Source organism: Lemur catta, chromosome 17 (genome assembly GCF_020740605.2).
Source record: "Lemur catta isolate mLemCat1 chromosome 17, mLemCat1.pri, whole genome shotgun sequence".
In the NCBI taxonomy this organism is placed as follows: Eukaryota; Metazoa; Chordata; class Mammalia; order Primates; family Lemuridae; genus Lemur; species Lemur catta.
In genome coordinates this window covers 10,267,007-10,271,460 of record NC_059144.1, presented here as the reverse complement: position 1 = coordinate 10,271,460, position 4,454 = coordinate 10,267,007, and the positions used below count along the sequence as shown (strand labels likewise).

The 4,454-nt window shown below is 41.7% G+C and overlaps 1 long non-coding RNA gene across 1 annotated transcript; it reads right to left on the bottom strand.

The window, feature by feature from the left end:
* Window positions 1-1,576: 1,576 nt before the first annotated feature.
* Window positions 1,577-4,142, bottom strand: LOC123622582. The gene is made up of 3 exons (XR_006729551.1): window positions 4,114-4,142; window positions 3,263-3,418; window positions 1,577-1,613 (listed from the first exon to the last, which is right to left on the bottom strand). It is a non-coding gene; the product is annotated as an uncharacterized LOC123622582 (long non-coding RNA).
* Window positions 4,143-4,454: the final 312 nt, after the last annotated feature.

The following is a 4,454-nucleotide window of genomic DNA, read 5'->3' as shown; positions in this document are numbered from 1 at the left end:
TCCAGGGAAATCTGGGCTTTTTCTATCATGGTTCTCAAAATTCTTCCAGCCTTCACTAATTATCCAATTCTGAAGCCACTTCCACATTTTTAGGTGTTTATTACAGTAGTACCCTATTTTCAGGTACCAAAATCCGTATTAATTGTCCATTGCTTCTGAAATGAATTTCCACAAGTTTTAGTGGCTTAAAATAACATAAATTTATTCTCTTATGGTTCTGGTAGTTGGAAGTCTAAAATCAACATGTCAGCAGAGCTGCAATAATTCCGAAGGCTCCCACGTAGAATCCATTTCCTTGTCTTTTTCAGCTTCTAGAGGCTATCTTCATTCCTTGGGTGATGGCCCCTTCCTTGCACCACTCCAACCTCGTGCTTCCGTCATGTCTCCAGCTAGTAACTCTGTCTCTTGTATATGAGAACCCTTGTGATTATATCAGGCCCACTCAGATAATCCAGGGTAATCTCCCCATCTCAAGATCTTTAACTTAGTCACATCTGCAAAGTCCCTTTTACCATACAGAGTAATATAGTCATAGGTTCCAGAGATTAGGACATGGAGGTGTTTGGAGGGGTCATTATTCAGCCACCTGAAATATTATAATGGTGAACAGACGACACTGTGCATTTGCCAAAACCCATAGAACTTTACAGAACAAAGAGCGAACATCAATGTATGCAATTTTAAAAGAAATAATATAAGATGTCAGGAGATCCCAGGATGGAATGCAGAATGTGATAAAACCATCGAACTGTATGGTAAATGCATCAAACAATTTCAGTGAAGGGGTTGGAGGAAAAAGGTGTTCACCTAAGCAGTTTTAGAAATAAAAGTGAACCAGGGTTCCTTGGAAAAATGACTGATTCTAGGACTGGAACAAGAAATATACAAGTTGAACCTGGAACATCTTGTACTGCCAGAAAATAAGTGCTAAAAAAAAAAACCCACAATGATAAGGATATGTCAAACGGGCACAAGAGCCAACCAAAAAAGCTCCCAATGGCCAAAGCTGGAACAATTTGAGCAAAAAAATTAACTAGTATTGAATTATAGCTAAAAGTATAAAATAAATATTCATGAGTCCATACTAATATAAATAAATGTTTGAATAAATTAAAACAAGGAGAGAAGAGACAAATCCCCGTGCAGAAGAATTCCAAATAATGTATATAGATGCTCCAGCCTCAAGGAGACGGAGCAAAACTCCCCATTCCTTGAATGTGCGCTACAAATAGTAATTTTCTTCCAAAGAGAGGAACAGGGAAAAAGGGTAACTTTACAGCGGAGAGATCTGACAAACACTACCTCAGCCAGGTGATGAAGGTTTACATCCACAGTGACAAGTAATTTTGACGGTGCAGACCCTTGATTTGATGTGAGGAAAGTGTCACTTGACCTCTGTAGTCTTCCTCTCAAGAACACATCACCCCAGTCTAATCACGAGGAAGAGAAAATCAGACAAAGCCCATTAGAGGGGCATCCTACAAAATACATACCAGTACTCCTCAAAACTGTCAAGGTCATCAAAAACAAGGAAAGTCTGAGAAACTATCTCAGCCAAGAGAAGCCTAAGGAGACACGACTGCTAAATGCAATGTGGGATCCTGGATGAGAACCTGGAACAGAGAAAGGACTTTAGGTTAAAACTGAGGAAATATGAATAAAGTATAGACTTTAGATAACAATGATGTATAAGTATTGGTTCATTATTGTAACAAATGTCCCACCCCAATATTAAATATTAATAATAGGGAAAACTGGGTTTGGGGTATACAGAACTGTGTTCTCCCTTCATACATTCCCTGTAAATGTAAAACCATTATAAAATAAAAAGTTTATTTTTTAGTATGTCCAAAAATAATAATAGGTAAGCATTAAAGTGCTTAGATCGGGGAAAGTACTGTAACAGTCCCAGGGCTTGGGGAGATAGCACTGTCTGATTGGAAGAGGAAATGGCTGGAGTCCAAGAAACCATCCCGAGGCCACCATGGCTGGCTAAGTCTGAAGTGGTGATGGCCTAGACGGGGATCCATGAGAACAGTCAGGAGGTTATGAATTCCTGGGTTTTACCAATGCACTCCTTTCACAAAATCACATTGCCCCCAGCACGACCAAGTATCATTATGAAGTCCACGGGACCATACCTCACTTTGAAGCCCAGGCTTCTATCTTAGATAGATTAAATGGGTAGGAGAGTCAAGCTAGAAACAAATTATCAGGGTGAACAGAAGGTCAGAAGACAAGCCCTAATCATTAAAAGGTCTGTAGTTGTATGAACTTAGAATATTGATCTCAATAGATGCTCTCTAAAGACCGTGAGTTGAATAGCTAAAAGCTTAGGGCAAATAACCTGAGATTTCGTCTAACTCTAAAACCCTTTTTACTGTGATTCTAGCTTGTACCATTCTTCTTAAATAATAGTCTTCATCCCTCTTATAAAACATGTCCGAGGCTGCTCCCAAGAGACTAAAAGAACCCAGCAAAGCGAGTTTTGGTCAAATTCATTTAGCTTTAGTGCTCAGCTCCCCAGCAGAAATCCAGGTCAGTCAATCAGAATGCAATTTGCTGAAAGCCTGCTTTTTGAACACAAGCATCAGCTAACACAGGGAGAGACAGAAAAAAAATATGTGAGGCCTGATGGCGGAGCCACGCAGCTATAGAATGGAGCTGCCAGACACTTGGCTAAGATAGGGTATTTTGAAGTAAACATGAAATTGAGCAGTTTCCTGCTTTCCGTCAACTGCAGATTAGGAGGCAGAAGTTAAATGCAGGCATTTTTCCTCTCCACAAATGAAATGCGGTGTTCAGAAAGCTCTTTGTAAAGCAGTCACTAGATGCCTGTGGTTTATGGACAGGGTCCTTGCACCTAGAAAACAGAGAGATCTTCTGGACATATTAATAGGGTATGAAGCACTACTAATCTCCAACTTAAAAAATCCACAAGTTGTACCCCTTTCCAAAAAAAAAAAACAACATTCCATGTAAGGGAAAAGAGAACAGTGATGAAATAAGCTGCTTATATTGCAAAAGGAAGTGAGGAGCAATAGAAGGATGGTGGTTGGTTGTGTGTTTTTTTTTTATTTTTGTTTTGGGGGGATTTAGTTTGGTTGGTTGGTTAGTTTTTTTGCTGTTTGGTTTTGGTTTTGTCTTGTTTATTTTTTTAAGCATTCTTCTTGTTTATCTAACCAAACTGTAAGCTCCTTGAAGGATGGCCCCGTGGATTTTATACGTCATAAGCTCAGCCCAGTCATGGGGTCTTACTCACCAACAGGCACTCCGTAAACATATGTCAGTAATGGCAGGAAACGTTCGATTCGATGATTTACACTACACGAAGACTTTGCCAACAGCCTCCCCTGCAGGACAGGTGGAGTGATTTTTTCTCTCTCTCTCTTTCTCTGTCTCTCATCTAGGCAAAAAACTAGGAACAAAGTAAAATCTCTAGACCATGAGTCTCTCTCCAAGTCAAAGCCAACAGCTCAAGACATCCCTGCTCCTTCCCTCATTTGGGAAAATCACACTTGGCCCCGGCCCAGATGGTCTCACCGTACTCAATCCCTATCTGCTGTGTTTGTAGCTCACAGAGCTATTACCACAGAAATACAGAGGAAGGGGCCAAAACTTTCAGTTTGATATGACACAGAAAATGACAATCTTTGATCTTCCTTTTAGAAAAAAGAAAAATTACCTGCATCTGTGTATAAATAGATACAAAATAATTATGTGCTTCCCCAACGTTTTTGGCACCAGGGACTGGTTTCATGGAAGAAAATTTTTCCACGGACCGGGGAGCCAGGGGTGGGGGTGGGGAGGATGGTTTCAGGATGATTCAAGCTCATTACATTTATTGTGCAGTCAGACCTCTATGCTAATGACAATCGGTATTTGCAGCTGCTTCCTAGCGCTAGTATCACCTCCTCAGCTCCACCTCAGATCGTCAGGCACTAGATTCTCATAAGGAGCACACAACCTAGATTCCTCGCATGTGCAGTTTACAGTAGGGTTCACATTCCTATGAGAATCTAATGGTGCCGCTGATCTGACAGGAGGCGGAGCTTATGCAATGGGAGCGGCTATCAATACAGATGAAGTTTCACTCACTCATCCACCACTCACCTCCTGCTGTGCGGCCTGGTTCCTAACAGGCCAGGGACCAGTACCAGTCCACTGCTCAGGGGCTGGGGACCACAGCCCAAAGGAAGAGAAGAAACAGCAGGCAAAACGTGGACACTTTCTTGGTTCATGCCTCTTCTGGTTCAAAAGGCAGCCCTGGGCCAGGTGTGGTGGCTCATGCCTGTAATTCTAGCACTTTGGGAGGCCAAGGTGGGAGCATCACTTGAGGCCAGGAGTTCTAGACCAGCCTGAGCTGGTCATAGCAAAACCCGTCTCTATAAAAAATACAAAAATTAGCCAGGTATGGTGGCACAAGCCTGTAATCCCAGCTACTAGGGGTGCTG